Here is an 18,017-nt window from a genome sequence, read left to right on the forward strand (position 1 = left end):
TGCGCAAGGTGAAATTAGTAGGGGCAGCTCAGAGCGGAGAAACACCAAACAGATGGGGAGAGCAAGTCAGGAGAGGGAAGGAGAACTTGATACATACTTCACCTTGGCCAGTATCTGAAGGAAACTTCATCAGAACTGTATCAGAAAAATTTCTCAACATAGCAAAGGACCCCGAAGGAAGAGGCTACCACGGCACTCAGAGTTTCTCTGTTCTGAAGAATGACGATCCATCTCTGATGTTAGACTCAAGTCTTCAGTTTTTAAGAATAGATTAGTGATTGTTAACAGTTAGAGGTTATTATGGGCCAGATGTTACTTGTCAAGATTTACACACATTCTTGCAACTACTTCGGGAGGTAGGTACTATGGGGCATTTCTATTTTATGGGAGTAAACAGAGGCAAAGAGACGTTAACTAACCTGTGCAAGGTCACACCAGCTAGTAAGCGGCAGAATCCATATTCTTAAAGCTCCAAGCCAACACCATCCTGGAGAGCTTTCTGCAACGATGGTAAAGTCCTATGCTAACATAGTAGGTACTAGTCACATGCAGCTGTTCACTCCTTCAAGTGTGGCATGGTATGCCTGAAGAACTAGGCTTCAAATCTAATTTTAACTAATTTAAATTAAAATGTCCACAGGAGGCTACTGTATTGGACACATGGCTCTAAGTTATTCTGATTAGAGAATGTTCGCTGTAGAATTGTTTATAATATTGAAAGAAACAACTTAAATGGAAGAATGTCTAAAACAGACTACGAAATATACACAACTTGAATGAGGGGCGTGGAGAAATCTGGTAAGAATTACAAAATCTGGACATTTATCAGGGAGGAGGGTCAGGGCAAATATACGTTGCATACGATTTAGACCCACCCTGTCTGGGATCCCTGATTTTTTTTTTTCTGGTCTTCAACCAACTCTAGTGGGTCCTGAATAAGCAATCTCTAGTAATGTGATCCAATAAAAATATAATGTGACCCACATACATATTTCTAAATTTTCTAGTAGTCACATTTAAAAAGGTTTTTTAAAGGTGAGATTAGGGGCGTCTGGGTGGCTCAGCCGTTAAGAGTCTCCCTTCAGGGGCGCCTGGGTGGCTCAGTCGGTTAAGTGTCTGCCTCTTGATTTCGGCTCAGGTCATGATCTCAGGGTCCTGGGATTGAGCCCCACGTCAAGCTCCACACTCAGTGGGGAGTCTGCTTCAGGTTTCTCTCTCCATCCTTCTGCCCCTCCCCCCGTCAAATAAATAAATATTTTTTAAAAACCCAAAACTCTTTAAGCATGGTATTTTGAGTTTCTATGATACTGAATAACTTACTTCACAGAAATTCCTTAGAGATCCTTCCGTTGAAGACTATCATGGTATTTATAAAGCATAGCTAACAATTTTTATCTCATTGCTTTTTTTTTAAAGTATGGTAAACTACAACATGAAATTTATTTTTTTAAAGATTTTTTTATTTTTAAGTAATCTCTCTACCCAGTGTGGGTCTCAAACTCACAACCCACTCCACACAGGATCGATGTAGCACACTCCACTGACTGAGCCAGCCAGGTCCCCTCAAAGTGTGCAGGTTAGTGGCATTAAGTACATTCTCAGTCTACCGCAACCATCGCATTATCTAGTTCCAGAACTTTTTCACCACTCTAAGTGGAAACCTACACTCCCCATTTGCTCTGCCCACCAGCCCCTGGGCACCATTAATCTGGTGTCTATATCTATGGATTCACCTATTCTAGGTATTTGATATAAAAGGAATCACATGCCGTGAGGTACCCTATATCCGGCTTTTTTCACATGGCATGTTTTCAAGATTTATCCACATTGTAGGATATATCTGTACTTCATTCCCTGTTATGACTGAATAATAGTCCATGGCATGGACAGATCACATTTTATTTATCCATTTATCCACTGATGGATGTTTGAGTTATTTCCACCTTTGGATATCAGGAACAGAGCAACTATGAACATTTACGTACAAGTTTTAGTTTGAATACCTGTTTTCAGTTCTCTGGGGTATGTACCCAGGAGTGGAATCGCTGGGTCAAATGGTCAATCTAAACCACTATACTATTTTCCACACTGACTGCACCATTTTGCATTCCTACCTGCAACGTTTGAGGGTCCCAATATCTTCGCATCCTTGCCAACACCTGTTACTTCCTTTTTCCTTTTCCTGGTGAGTGTGAAGTAATCTCTCATTGTGGTTTTCCATTTCCCTAATGACTAAAGATGTCGAGCATCTTTTCACACGCTCATTAGCCATTCATCTTTGGAGAAATGTCTATTCAACTAGTTTGCCAATTTTTAAATTGGGTTATTTGCCTTTTTATTGCTGAGTTGTAAGAGTTCTTTATACTGGTTACTAGACTCTTTTTTTTTTTTAAAGATTTTATTTATTTATTCAACAGAGATAGAAACAGCCAGTGAGAGAGGGAACACAAGCAGGGGGAGTGGGAGAGGAAGAAGCAGGCTCATAGCGGAGGAGCCTGATGTGGGGCTCGATCCCACAACGCCGGGATCACGCCCTGAGCCGAAGGCAGACGCCCAACCGCTGTGCCACCCAGGCGCCCCTGGTTACTAGACTCTTACCAGGTATTTGATTGGGAAATATTTTCTCTCATGGGGGTTGTTGTTTACTGTCTTGATAGTGTCCTTTAATGCACAAAAGTTTTTAATTTTAATGAAGCCCAGTTTATTTTTTCTTTTGTTGTTTGTGCTTTTGGTGTGGGGTTTTTATAAATTCCCTTTATAATATTAAGGAAGTTCCCTTCTATTGCTAGTCTTTTGAATGTTTTTTCATGACAGAATGTTAGCTTTTATCAAATTTTTTTTTTCTACATGAATTAAGATGATCAGATGGTTGGGGTTTTTTCCCCTTACTTCTGTTAATGTGGTGTATTACACTGGTTGATTTTCTGCTTGTTGACCCACACTTGCATTCCTGAGATAAATCCCATTTATAATCATTGCAACATGATTCTGGATTCAGTTTATTACTATTTTGTTGCAAATTTTTTAAAAAGATTTTATTTATTTATTTGACAGAGATAGCCAGTGAGAGAGAGAACACAAGCAAGGGGAGTGGGAGAGGGAGAAGCATGCTTCCCGCCGAGCAGGGAGCCCGATGCGGGGCTCGACCCCAGGACTCTGAGATCATGACCTGAACTGAAGGCAGACTCTTAATGGCTGAGGCACCCAGGCGCCCCATTTTGTTGAGAATTTTTGCGCTTATATTCATAATGGATATTAGTCTCCAGTTTTCTTGTGATGTTTTCATCTGGCTTTAGTATCAAGATAATGTCGGCACCATAGAGTGAGATAGAAAGTGTTTCCTCCTTTTTCTATTTTTTGGTAGAGTTTGAGAAGTACTGGTGGTGATTCTTCCAGAAATATTTTGTAGAATTCAACAGTGAAGCCACCTTGTCCTGGACTTTCTTTGTTGGAAGGTTTTGGATTATTGATTCAATCTTTTAATTTGTTACACACCACATTAATGGAACAAGATCTTCTCAATTATTGTAGGAAAAGTCTTTGACAAAATACAACACACTTTCATGATAAAAAACACTTAATTCAGATTTTCTATTTCTTCTTTTTTTTTTTTTTTAAGATTTTATTTATTTATTCGACAGAGATAGAGACAGCCAGCGAGAGAGGGAACACAAGCAGGGGGAGTGGGAGAGGAAGACGCAGGCTCATAGCGGAGGAGCCTGATGTGGGGCTCGATCCCAGAATGCCGGGATCACGCCCTGAGCGAAGGCAGACGCTTAACGACTGCGCCACCCAGGTGCCCCAGATTTTCTATTTCTTAATTCAGTTTGGGGAGTTTGTATGTTTCCAGTAATTCGCCCATTTCATCTACATTATATAATTTACTGGTGTATACTTGTTCATAGTATTCTCTATTCTCTTATAACACTTTTTTTTTTTTTGGTAAGATCAGCAGTAAGGTCTCCATTTTCATTTCTGATTGTATTTATGAGTCTTCTCTCTTTTTTCTTTGTCAATCTAGCGAAAGGTTTGTCAATTTTATTTATCTTTTCAAATAGCCAAATTTGGTTTTATTGATTTTATCTATTGCTCTATTCACGATTTTTTGTTTTTGCCCTAACCTTTGTCTTTTCCTCCCTCTGCTAACTTTGGACTTAGTTTGCTCTTCTTCATCTAGCTCCCTCAAGTGTAAGTTATTAACTTGAGATTTTTAAAAATATAGACATCGTAGCTATACATTTCTGTTTTCATTGCATGTCATAAGTTTTGATTATTTTTGTTTCTGTGCATCTCAAAATATTTTCTAATTTGTTTCGTGATTTCTTCTATGACCAGTTTGTTGTTTAAGAATGTATTGTTTAGGGGGTGCCTGGGTAGCGCAGTCATTAAGCCTCTGCCTTCGGCTCAGGGCGTGATCCCGGCGTTCCGGGATTGAGTCCCACATCGGGGTCCTCCGCTGGGAGCCTGCTTCTTCCTCTCCCACTCCCCTGCTGTGTACCCTCTCTCGCTGGCTGTCTCTCTGTCACATAAATAAAATAAAATCTTAAAAAAAAAAAAAAGAATGTATTGTTTAGGGACGCCTGGCTGGTTCAGTGCTTTAAGTCTGCCTGCGGCTCAGGTCATCATCTCAGGGTCCTGGGATTGAGCCCCATGTAGGGCTCCCTGCTCAGCGGGGAGTCTGCTTCTCTTTCTGCCCCTCCCCCTGCTCATGCTCTCTTTTCTCTCCCTTTCTCAGATAATTACACAAAATCTTTAAAAAAAAGAATGTATTGTTTACAAATAAAAAAATATACATATATTATATATATATTTTTTTAAAAAAGACATGCATGGCTGGTTCAGTAAGAAGAATATGCAATTCTTCATCTTGGGGCTGTGAATTTAAACCCTATGTGGGATGTAGTGATTACTAAAAAAAATAAATGAATAAACTTTTAAAAAATATTTAAAAACAGAATATTGTTTAATTTACACATTTTGTGAATTCTCTAGTTTTCCTCCTAGATTTCTTGTTTCATTCCATTGTGGTCAGAGAAGATATTTTGCTTGACTCCATTTCTTTTGAATTTATCATGACTTGCTTTGTGGCCTAACATATGATCTGTCCTGGAGAATGCTGGCTTACAGTGTTGTTTACCTCCTTCATTTCCCCACTGATCTCCTGTCTAGTTACTTTATTCATTATTCAAAGTGAGGTATTTAAGTCCCCAAACTACTACCGTACAACTCTCTATTTCTCCATTCGCTTTGGTCGACTTTTTCTTCATATATCTGGAGACTCTGTTAGGCATGTATATAATTGTTACATCTTCTCAATGAAGTCACCATTTTATCATTACATAATACCCTTCTTTGTCTCTTGTAACAATTTTGATTTAAAGTGTATTTTACAGGGCGCCTGGCTGGCTCAGTCAGTTAAGAGTCTGCCCTCGGCTCAGGTCATGATCCCAGAGTCCCTGTATCAGGCTCCCTGCTCAGTGGGAGACTTAGTTTTAATATTAACAACAAATATGTTCCTATATTTTGCCATCCTTTCCCTTTACAGTGTTACTGTCACAGATTATATCTGTATACATAGTTTTCACATGAACACACATTTATAAATATTGTTCTATGCATTTGTCTCTTAAATCACATGGGAAAATGGATGAGTTACATACAATAACAATAATCGTGACTTTTATATATTTACCTATGTAGTTACCTTCACCAATGATCTTTATTTCTTTGTATAGATTCAAGTTACTATCTAGTATCCCTTCATTTCAGTCCATAGCACTCCCTTTAGCATTTCTTGTAGAGAAGGTCTACTAGTAACAAACTCTGTCAGCTTTTGTTTCTTTCGGAATGTCTTAATTTCTCTTTCATTGTGAGATCTAACACTATTGATAGTGTCAGAATTGGGTTAAATTGTGGGACACGCAAGTAGTGTCACAGAATTGCTGGGTGTGGGAATAAACTCCACACATCTAGTGTCAGAAGTGTTGTGGGTGTGGTCATTGTGTGAGAGTAAAGGAGAAACACAGTAAAGCAGTAATGTAGATTTTCCCCTTTTCACCATTCATTTTTTTGGTCCTGGGAATGGGCCATACTTTCTTGTGTCTTTGCACACTTCATACTTTTTCATTAAAAACTGGATGGATATTTTGAGTATTGTTAAAAAAGGAAAGAAAGAAAGAAAAGAAAGAAAGAAAGAAAGAAGAAAAGAAAGAAAAAAGAGACTCCCTAGTTCTCTTCAGATTGCTTCTATGTCGGGGCATTCCTTCAACAATTAGCCAGGCTATTTACAACTCTGCCTTAGCCTTCACTTCCTGTTTATGCAGAGTCTAGAGACCAGCCCTCAGTGAAAGCCTATGATCTTTCCCAGGTCTTGTCTTTTTTTTTTTTTTAAAGATTTTATTATTTATTTGACAGAGATAGAGACAGCTAGCGAGAGAGGGAACACCAAGCAGGGGGAGTGGGAGAGGAAGAAGCAGGCTCATAGCGGAGGAGCCTGATGTGGAGCTCGATCCCATAACGCCGGGATCACGCCCTGAGCCGAAGGCAGACGCCCAACCGCTGTGCCACCCAGGCGCCCCTCCCAGGTCTTTTCTAAACATGCATTTTGCCCCGCCCATGCACATGGATTTCTAGGTCCTCCAGTATGTGAGGGAGTCTTTCAAAGCCCATTTCCCCAAAGTTTCTCACTCTCCAGCTTTTCCTCTCCAGATTTCAGCATGTCTGTTATTTATCTCAACTGTTATTTCTTGCCCTGGACAGCAGTAGCTTGTCCATTTGGCTTTCATTCTTTTCCAGGAACATCCTCCATGTAACCATGGCCATCTTTCCACCCTGAGAGAGTTCTGGATTAGGAAGAACAAAGGCAGGTCCCTTGTGTCAGTTCTTCAGGGAATCCACAGGCAAGTTGAAACAGACTGACAGAATTCCTTCAGATCAAGGTCTCCTGAAGTTCTGGACTAGATGTGCACACTGGGAATGATGGTGCCTTCGAGACTGCTGCTGCTTCAGGAGAGGATGGGGTGAGGCTAAGTTCAAGTGCCAGATCCTCATCCCAGCCTGTTTTGGTGACCTTTCTCATGGTTAAGCATTTGCTTAGTGGCTATAAACCTTTGACTATCTTGCAGAGTTTTGATAAAGTTGATTCTGACAGTTTTTGCCAGGATTCTCAGTGTTACAGGGAGACCCCCGGAGATCCCTACTCTACCATTTTTGCTGACATCACGCTTAAGAATTTTTTTAAATGCCAATTTGTTTTTGTTTGGACATAATATATAAGTGTTAACCATGAAAAATATGGGAAATGTGGTCACTGGGGATCTTCAGAGAGTTTGAGGAGCACTAATCACGAGTCTCTTGGTTATTCTGATACTCCATTTCCCCCACTTTCTCGGAAAAGTGGTAAAAACTATAAACCAAGGTGACTGCATTGTTTTGTCTTCCATTGATGCTGAAATTGAGAGTGATCATTTCAGTTGAAGAGAAGGGTGGATAAAATAGAGTTGGGGACTGTAGCCTTTCCATGAACATAAGGAGATGACATGGAAATCAGAAGACAAAACCAGAGAAAAGAGCAGTGATGTAAAATGGCATGAGCTTTCAAATGAAAGATAGGAAACATACAAAGGACCATGTAACATCTTAGATTTAAAAAAACTTCCATCAGGAAGCAGCCCAGTGATGAGGGGACATCATGAGGCCTGGTCTCCAGCAGCTGCCCCAGAGCCACTGGATGGACAGCTGGACCTGCCTGACGGCCATGGCCAAGAGCAACTGGGACACGGTGACAGTGCTTTGCAAGAAGGGCACCAAATCCAAGCAGGCCATCTTAGCAGCTCTGGGACAAGGAGAAGATGTGGAGACTTCCAAGAAATGGGCTGCTGGCCAGAACAAACAGCATTTGACTGGCAAGACCACAGCCAAGCTGGACCAGAAGACTAAGGAGCTGCACCACCACCGGGTGACCCTGGAGGTAGGTGGACAAGGTGATCCAGCAGGGTCAGCAGAGCAAGGCGCTGACTCAGAAGGACTTAGCAATGAAAATCAACAAAAAGCTGTGGCTCATAGTGGACTACAAGAGTGGACAGGCCATTCTTAAAAACCAGGTTCTGGGCAAAATCAAGAGAGCTTGGCCTCAAGCTCCGGGGGAAGGATATCGGGAAGCCAATTGAGAAGGGGCCTAGGGTGATACGAACACAAAGCCTGGAAGTCAGTGCGATCCAGCTGATCATGCCTGACTGGTCCCCCTTGACTACCAGCTCCAGTGTGGGTCTCTTCACGTGGAGGAGCGGAACGCAGGGCATCTGCCTAGGAAGCCTCTCTACCCATACCCACCCAACCAAAACCTATAAGTAATAAGAGAATAAAACAACTTCTATCTATTCAGGAACAAAACTGTAATGTGTGTTATTACTGTAGTAATTACATATGGTTCTTGTTTTTTGCACCAATGTAGAAACACGAGAATAAAAATAAGATGAGAGAGAAGATCAGTATCATCAGTAGAAACCCAATTAGAGTATAAAAGGTTGGCTGATTTAGAAAGATACATATATAGGTCAAATGATCTCTACAAATTAATAAGAACAACTTAGAACACGTTATGAGCAGTGATTCTCATGTCTCATGACACAATAGCAAATAATAAATTACAAACCGAAATAACTTACAGGACTTAAGCAAAGAATGTGATCAAACATAACCAAGGGAGACATGCCAAATGCCAGGGCTGTAGCTCAATATTGAACGAGTATCATGTGTCCCCAAATTAAATTCTGTGATAAATCTGATTGCAAAGGGATTCTTCCTGGAACATAATAAATTGCTTATAAACTAAATATATGATACCTTTTAATGAAGTTATGAATTTCATGTAATGAATCTCAAGAGGATTCCTTCTGGAAGTTAGCGAAATGTTGTAAATGCTCTCTGGGCAATAAACATTAAGTTATGAGTACTGCTATGCCCATCGGTCATCTTCTCTCCCCAACCCCCCAACAGTTCATGCCTTCATTCACTCATCATTTTTTCCATTGAGTGTGTCCCTTGAACATACAAGTGTGTGCATGATACAGAGAAAAATGAGGAGTCAGAGACATATTTGGGGAGGAAAGAAGTAGAATTGGCTTCAAAAAGTAACATCTACAATAAAGGGTACTTAGGGCTCTGGGGGGTGGATACAAGCACTAGAGAAGTGCACAGTGGGGGGCACGGACAGAGGGGGACAAAGGGAGAGCTGCAAGGGGAACGTTCTGGGCTGAATTGTGTCCTCCCAAAAATATGTTGGTGTCCTACTTCCACTACCTGAGAATGGGACCTTATTTGGAGACAGGGTCTTTGTAGAAGTCACCAAGTTTAAAAAAATGAGGTCCTGAAAGAGGGCCTTAATCCAATAACTGTGTCATTATAGAAAAGGGGGAATTTGGACACAGACACACACACACACACAGAGAGAGAGAACACCATGCGAAAATAAAGGCAGAGATTGGGGTGATGCTTCTATAGGGCCATGGGGACACCAGTGATGGCCAGCATATCACCAAGATCTAGGAGAGAGGCATGGAACAGACCTTCCCTCACAGCCTCAGAAGAACCAACCCTGTTCACACTCTGACCTTGGACTTTCAGCACCAGAACTGTAAGAAGATTCATTTTTCTTGTTTAAGGCTTCCAGTCTGTGGTGATTGGTTACGGCAGCCCTAGCAAACTAATAAAAGGATGGAGGTAATACGTTATGTATAAATGCAACATGTCACATTTCATTACAGACCTGAGGGATAAGTAATAGGAAGTCAGGTGAAGTGGGGCTGGGGCAGGGGAATGTTCTGGGCAGAAGGAACCAGATATGCATTTATTAATCATGTTTTTAAAATTGTGTATATCTCATGATGTTTTTGACATCTTAAAAAGCTTGCTGGCCTGGGGCGCCTGGGTGGCTCAGTCCTTAAGTGTCTGCCTTCGGCTCAGGTCATGATCCCAATGTCCTGGGATCAAGCCCCGTGTGAGGTTCCCTGCTCAGTGGGGAGCCTGCTTCTCCCTCTCCAACTTCCCCCTGCTTGTGTTCCCTCTCTCACTCTCCATCAAATAAATAAATACAATCTTAAAAAAAAAGCTTGCCGGCCAGCGGAGACTGTCCCTCCCAGGGCTGGGGCTAGCCAATTCTTAGATAGCAAAAGGCTTGATCAACCAGTACAAACCAACCAATCCCAGGTATACAGACCCAGCCACCTCCTTATCTAATGACCACACACAAGCCAATATTTCCTCTGCCCTCAATCATCCCAGCCAACTAGAGACCACTCCTATAGCCCAAAGCCTACTGGAATTATTCCAATGACCCAGTCCTAAACTGCTTTCACTCAGCAGAGTGGAAACCCCAATAAAGTCTGTGGCTTATGCTCCCCTCTCACCCCTGTGTTCTGCCTCCTGACCAAGACCTGGTGCTTCCCCTGTGGCCTTGCATGGCATGTGGTGACCGTCCCCCCACCCCGCCCTCCTGGGACCTGTGAGTACAATACATTTCTTCCTTCCAAGCCCTGTTTTTGTTTCCTCCTGTGGCTGCACTGATACCATGCCACACCCAATATTTATGTTCTTAGGTTTCAAGGAGAGGTGCAGCGGTGTGGGGAGAACCAGAGAGAAGGGAAGCATGATGTCTAACTCACCTTGATGAGTAATGAAGATACAAAATTAAACGCTTGCAGAAGAATTCTTTCTGCCTAGATTGTAATGGCAAAACACCAATGAGCAGAAGCTATCACCAGGGTCAGAGTATCTGACCTGACTGACGTCAGCCTGTAGCGGCGGGAAAGATCAGTGTCCTAGGAGCAAAGATGAATCATCATTAGGAACAGTTATTAATACTCGCCAACAGTTAGGCTCCTCTGCCCCAGGCACCTCTTTGATACAATTTAAATATGTTAACTCATTTACTTGGTACAGCAAGACTATGAAGTAGGTATAATTAGTATTTCCATTTTACAGATTAGAGGTTAATGACTTCACTCATAATCTCACAATTAGTGTCAGAATGTATATTCATCAGCATTGAACTGTATGTGCACAGATTTACCGTAAGACTGGAAATGAGGGCTTGCGACGGGGATTTTCTAGGTAGACAGGACAGCATATGCAAAGGCTGAAATAAAAGACAAGGAGGGAAGAGAGCTCAGTGTGTAGATTATCTTAAGGAACTGGTGGAGAAGATCCACAACTCCCTCTGAAAAATATCTCAGTTTAGTACAATAAAGGAGGATTAAGGAAGTTTTGCTATTACCAGAGTGGTTTCTCTGATCTCGAAATTGTCAATCAGTGTCTGTGGTGGGATGAAGTCTCCCAGACAGAGTTGCTTACAGGGTAATAAGGTAAGAAATACATTAGTGCTCATAAAATAATGTATTAAGAGTATCTGCTGTTGTGATACTACTGTATATCAGCTAAGTCTTCTATACCATCTATATGAATTACACATGCTAACTCATTATGTTCAAAAACACCATGAGGAAGGGAGAATTAGAGGTCTGTTTTACACGTGACCAAAAATGAAAAGAGAATGGCTTAAAAACAGATAACACCATGAGAGCTCCTCCAAGCAAATAAATGGGGAGGAGACATTGGCAACGGTAGTCAGAGGGGGGGCATCATGGGTGATGCCAATCCATCCTTACTGGGAGATCTGAAAATATTCTCCAGTTGTGTCCAACTCTGTTATAGAAATTCTGCACGTGAGTATTTAACACGCAGGGATAGGGGAGCCTGGGTGGCTCAGGCAGTTAAGCGTCTGCCTTCAGCTCAGGTCATGATCTCTGTCATGTTCTCAGCATCCTGGGATTGAGCCCTGCAACGGACTCCCTGTTCCTCCCTCTCCCTCTGCCTGCCACTCCCCCTGCTTCTACTCTGTCCAGTAAGCAAAATCTTTAAAATAAAAAATAAAATGCAGGAATAAAAAAGTTCTTGAGGGGCGCCTGGGTGGCACAGCGGTTAAGCGTCTGCCTTCGGCTCAGGGCGTGATCCCGGCGTTATGGGATCGAGCCCCACATCAGGCTCCTCCGCTATGAGCCTGCTTCTTCCTCTCCCACTCCCCCTGCTTGTGTTCCCTCTCTCGCTGGCTGTCTCTATCAAATAAATAAATAAAATCTTTAAAAAAAAAAAAGAATCCAAAAACTAAATATTATATGCTTTCTTTGGGAACGTCTATCTATGCATGTAAATGAATAGAACAAGATTTGGACAAATAGAAAATGGAAAGAGCTTAATTCTCAAAAGGGAAAAGAAGATGGATAGAGTATAGTCAAATGGAACTTGATTCAAATGAAATGTTTTAATTTTTCCCAGGAGAGTTTACCTATTCCTTGTGTAGTGCTTTTAATAAAAATTTTGTTTTGCCAAAGATCTGATTTTGTTTTGGCTTTCACTCTATTCATCTAAACTAACCTTGAGAAGGCAAATGTTTGATTCCAGAAATGCACCCTTAAGGCATTGGTGAGCATAACAAAGAGACCGCTTTGAGGTAATTATAAAAGATAATTTTTAAAAAAGATTTCAGCAGTGTAAAATTATAGAGGTTGGTTCTAGGATTCCTGGACAGCAAATTTGATGTGTTTGCTCCAGGAGGAGCAACTTTGTACAACTATCGGGAATAGGTAGGTATTAAATAATATGAAGTTCCTTTTCACAAATGTGTCCTTACACTTTCACGTTAAGAACTTATTAAGAGGAGTCATTCCAGACATTAAACATGTTTTAAGTGCTCATCTGAGCAATACAGTAAACTCATGGATTTACACGGTTAAGTGCAGGGTCTTCTTTATGACTTTGCACACAGTTGAGAGAAAGAAATGATGAGTCAATTAGACATCAAGAGTTCTTGCACTATAGGTGAAAAGGGGAGAGAGGTGTTAAGGAGAACTGAGAAAGGTGAGTAGAAAAAAACAGGGGAAATAGGGGCTGGGTCCCACAGTAGATGTGGGAGCCAGGGTTTGGAGAACCTAATGGCTACCTCAAGTCAGAAGAATACCCCAGAGTAAGGCTGGATAAAAAAGGAAGACCGGGGGCGCCTGGGTGGCTCAGTCGTTAAGCATCTGCCTTAGGCTCAGGGCATGATCCCGGCGTTGTGGATCCAGCCCCGCATCAGGGTCCTCCGATGGGAGCCTGCTTCTTCCTTTCCCACTCCCTCTGCTTGTGTTCCCTCTCTCTCTGTCAAATAAATAAATAAAATCTTAAAAAAAGGGGGGGAGGCGCCTGGGTGGCACAGCGATTAAGCGTCTGCCTTCGGCTCAGGGCGTGATCCCGGCATTCTGGGATCGAGCCCCACATCAGGCTCCTCCGCTATGAGCCTGCTTCTTCCTCTCCCACTCCCCCTGCTTGTGTTCCCTCTCTCCCTGGCTGTCTCTATCTCTGTCAAATAAATAAATAAAATCTTTAAAAAAAAAAAAAAGGAAGACCAAAGGAGAGACCATTCCTTGGGCTCCGAGTTTCCCTGGTCTGAGTGATGGCCTTTACTCTGGCAGATAGAATCAAACCTCCTACGGACAAAGTTGAAAACATCAGCTCTAACAAGGCAAAACACTAACAAGGATGAAAAGTTACGGAAAGATACAAAAGACCAAGTACCTCTTCTATGTGATTTATACACCTTAACTCTTGAGGACCTACTACCACCTTCGCAGTTCGGTACCATTAATAATTCCATTTTACAGTTAGGAAGAGGAGACAGGAGGTTAAATGTAACTCTGTTAGCCCATTAGTACAAATCCGCCTTTGCCAGAGATCCCAAAATATTTCCTACTGGTTCCTAACCACTCCACCAACAGCTCTGAATAAGCAGGTTGAGACACATCCTGAAACAAATGGAAACAAATGAAGAATAGACCTACTTTTAAGGAGGAGGGTTCTCAAAGAGCCAGAGGAAAAAGCAAGTTGCAGAACAATATGTAAAGTTGCATCCTGTAAGGCAATAAAAACACAAATCCCAAAAAACTAATTATGTACTGAATGGTGACAAACATAACATCATGAAAAAACAAAACAAAACACAAATCCTAAATAATATGTATTTTCTGTGGGGTGTATGTACCTATAAACTTTAAAATATATATGTGTACATATATGCATATATACCTATAAATATATTTCTATATATTGGAGGCGCCTGGCTGGCTCTCTGTGAAGCACGTAGCTCCGGACACGGGATTGTGAGCTGGAGCCCCACAGTGGGTGTAGAGATTACTTTAAAAAAAAAAAAAAAATCTTTTAAATAAATAAATAAATATATAGACTGGAGTTACCCAGATAGTATATAAACAAATATATTTGTTGGGGTTTGTGTGTATATAAATACAATCATGTAAATATGCACATATAAGCATATGTATTTATATGTATAATAAAAATATATTTAATATATTTACATGTATCTATATATGTATATATAAATACAGTTATATGTACCCACACAAATGTCCTCACATTATTACTTGGAGTGTGTGTTTTACCGTTTTACGATATGGTATTTTGCGTATTGATCTGCAACATATATATATATATATATATATGTGTATGTGTATGTGTGTGCTAATCAATATAAAAATCAGGACGCTCAACAGATAAACTGCTTACTTCTGGGGAGGGGAGAAAGACCGAGATTGGTTGTAACGGTCAGTCGGAGTTTTAGACCTTTTCGAAGACCGCCGAGAGGGTAGGCCGGGGGCGCAGATTGGGGTCCCCCGGGGCGTGGCGGGAACCAGCAGCGCCCACGCCCCGTAGGCCACTGCCCGAGGAGCAGCCCACCTGCGCTCCTGCGCTGGGGGGTGCGCCCGCGCCGGACCGGCCCATCCTCCCCTCCAGGGAGAGGGAAAGGGCGGAGCCTGAGGCAGGACCCGCCCCCGCCAGCGGCGCGCTGGAGGCCGGGGCGGGTCTTCCGCTTCGCAAGGGGCTACTTCCGGATCCGGTAGCGTCCGGCGGGCGTTCCGAGTTAGGTGGTCTGGGCCGGCGGGGAATTTGTGCTGAGGCCAGCGCGCGATGAGAGTTGTTGGGAGGCATCTCAGGGGTCGGAGAGTGCGGTGCGAGGGGCGGAGGGCGGCGGGGCGGAGGACTCGAACCCCAAGCGTGATGGCTAGGGGTCAGGTTGGATATCCCAGTAAAGGGAAGGGCTTGTGGACCAAGAGTAGGAGGTTGGTGGATGTGTGTGGAGCTCATCTCAGTTAACCGTTGAAAAGAGAAACCACAACCTTCAGAAAATATCACCTTACAGCAGGAGAATAAAGGATGTCAGAGGCAGACACTCCCACCAGGCTCAGAGTTACTCTGATTCGGAAGATCGCACTCAGCGCACAGCAGCTAGAATCCGGTCTCCCAGGAACCAAGACCAAAGGATCAGACCTAACCAAAGAAAATACGGTTACTGGGTGACAGTTACAAAGAGCTGGCCATAAATATGTGAACCGACTTAATCCTCACCGCGATCCCTTAAGGTTAGGTGGTGGTAAAACCTTAACAAAGGAGCTGAGGCAAACGTTAAAGACTGTTTAAAATCGCAGCTAGTAGTGGCAGAAGTCCCTGTAAACGTTCAACTGGTTACAGAGGTGGTTTTTCAAGTAGTCTGAGGTATCGACATTGGAGACGCCTAATTCAGTGTGGAGAATGGCTGAATTAAGTATGGAATACTGTTGTACTAACATGGGAAGTTCCCCCAGGACGTATTTTGGAGTGGAGAACAAAATGCAGGTTGCGGAACAATACGTATTTAGTCTTTCTTTCAGGCAAATGCTGTTTTATTGTAGTACATACTTATCTCTGTAAATGAAGAGGAAAAACTGGAATAATGTACATTAAACGATAACATGACTACGGAGGGAAGGGGGGACGGATTTATGCGAGCTATGGCAAAATAGAGCTTTATTCTCATTTATGTGGTTTGGAGGGGGATGTAGTCAGAAAAACATATGTATGTTTCTTATATAATAACTTTAAAATGACTAAAAATTACATTTTTATCCTTTTGAGCGTCCACTCTGTTATAAATGGCATTTAAATAGTTTGGGAGAAAAAATCCACCATTAAGGGGTAGAGAATTGGGGGTTATGAGAATATGAACATGAAAGTATTCCTGGGGAATCCCCAAAAGAATGTTAAAAGACATTTAGGACAGTGCAGTATTTCACTGTTTATAGTCTCAAGGAGCTTAAAAAACTGCTATCCGAAACCCGTTCTATGTCTACACATGGCTCATTGGGTGGAAACTGAAAGGCATTAAGTAATATCCACTTTTCAAATAGGCATCCTGATATTTTCAGTGGAAATATTTTATAGACTAACTTTATAAAATGGAGATTTTTATTTACAAAGCTATTCATTTCAATAATATTATTAATGATTTGCTTACATTTTATACCTATCAATTTTGTAACCCTATATAAACATTGTTAAAAATGAAAAACATCTCTTGCACGTTGCTCTGGGGTTGAGGCCCCCAAACCGAAAGAGGTAAGTCCTAGGATTAAAATGGGAGTAACCCACCCTAATTGGCAGTAACCAGTTGAAATTGCCATTTAAAATATATCAGTGGACATAAGGAATGTAAGAACCAATTTTGGTTTGAAGATCCCTGGATTATTCACTGTATTTAAGAAAGAGGAAAGCAGACATAGATGTGCTCACCTGAAAAGTCCCCTTTGCTCTGGGACTTCCTGTCGAGTGGTTGGCAAGATCCCATAAGTTAGGGTTCTAATCCGGATGACATCACAACTGTTGCCTGGTAGCCAGCCAAGTCAACAGAATTTTCATGAGGTGTTGGCTTAGGGCATTCCTTATCCTGCTAAGATGCTTGAAATCTAGTTTAGGGTGTGTATTAATTATTGCTGTGTAACAAATTAGCCCCCTGCCAAACACAGGAAATATATGTTTGTCCCTCACGGTTTCCGAGGTTTGGAAATCAGATCAGTGCAGCTTGGTGGTTCTGGCTCAGTCCATCAGGTTGCAATCAAGCAGTTTTTCTGGCAGCAGTCATCTGACATCTCAAGATGGCAGCATCCCATCTACTGGGGATAAAGAATCTGCTCCAAGTGCACTTCTGTGTCCCTGGCAGGCCTCAGGTCCCCATCACCCCTATTTGGGCTGCTCATGACATGGCAGTTTGTTTTCACCCAGAGCGAGAGATGGGGGGGAGAGAGCAAAATGGAAGCCACAGTGTCTTTTAAACTAATCTTAGAAGTTTCATACCATCTATTCGCTGTATGCTAGTGATCATACCAACCTTAGTACAATGTGAGAGGGAACATGAAAAGGGTATGAAGACCAGGAAGCAGAGATCACTGGGGCGATCTTGAAAGCCAGCTTCCACAGTGTGAGACCATTTCCCAAACTCTCACTCTCATTGATAATTACCAGATACCTACAGGGTGCTAAAGCTGTAGTAGAAATAAAGGAATTAGGAACACTACACACTGGAGGATGAAACACTGATACAATTTCCTTAACATCAGATGGATGACGAGAAGTGGATAAAACGTATACAACCACAGTTCTACACACATACTAAACTCATTATTAGTTACCTTGTGTAATATTCTTAAACAACCCTTTGTTTATCCATCCAACTGAGACAGTATCTCTTAATTACCCACTAGATTAAAAAAATCACATTTCTACCTCTTACCATCTACCTCTTCCAAACATGTATGGAAATAACATTGACTTTACACTGTTAAGGTTTATAGCATTTACTTTCTGTTGGGTAACCATAACACGTAACATGATGATTAATAAAGGTAGCTAGTGGTGGCTTCCTCTGACTTTCCTGATATCCCCCCAGTTGAGAGAACTGACTTTGAAGTCCATGTGGGTATTGATTAGGGGGGTTGGTACTGGGGTTGGTAGAGGAGAAACTGGGTTGGCAATTGTGCACACACATACACAGTTGCACAAATACACACACAGACACTGCCCAAAAGAGGAAGGCCTACTCTAGAATGCCAACTCTTTTGTTCCAGGGTTTCTGGAGTTGGCTGTCTGATTTAGGGTAG

The 18,017-nt window shown here is 41.9% G+C and overlaps 1 long non-coding RNA gene and 1 pseudogene across 1 annotated transcript; one reads left to right on the top strand and one right to left on the bottom strand.

Moving 5' to 3' along the window:
• On the top strand, positions 1-8,370 carry LOC100477850 (annotated as a pseudogene).
• A 2,297-nt stretch (positions 8,371-10,667) lies between these two features.
• Positions 10,668-14,808, bottom strand: LOC109490930. The gene is made up of 4 exons (XR_002144300.2): positions 14,614-14,808; positions 13,872-13,941; positions 11,069-11,134; positions 10,668-10,817 (listed from the first exon to the last, which is right to left on the bottom strand). It is a non-coding gene; the product is annotated as an uncharacterized LOC109490930 (long non-coding RNA).
• Positions 14,809-18,017: the final 3,209 nt, after the last annotated feature.

This window comes from Ailuropoda melanoleuca, chromosome 10, assembly GCF_002007445.2.
Source record: "Ailuropoda melanoleuca isolate Jingjing chromosome 10, ASM200744v2, whole genome shotgun sequence".
Classification (NCBI taxonomy): Eukaryota; Metazoa; Chordata; class Mammalia; order Carnivora; family Ursidae; genus Ailuropoda; species Ailuropoda melanoleuca.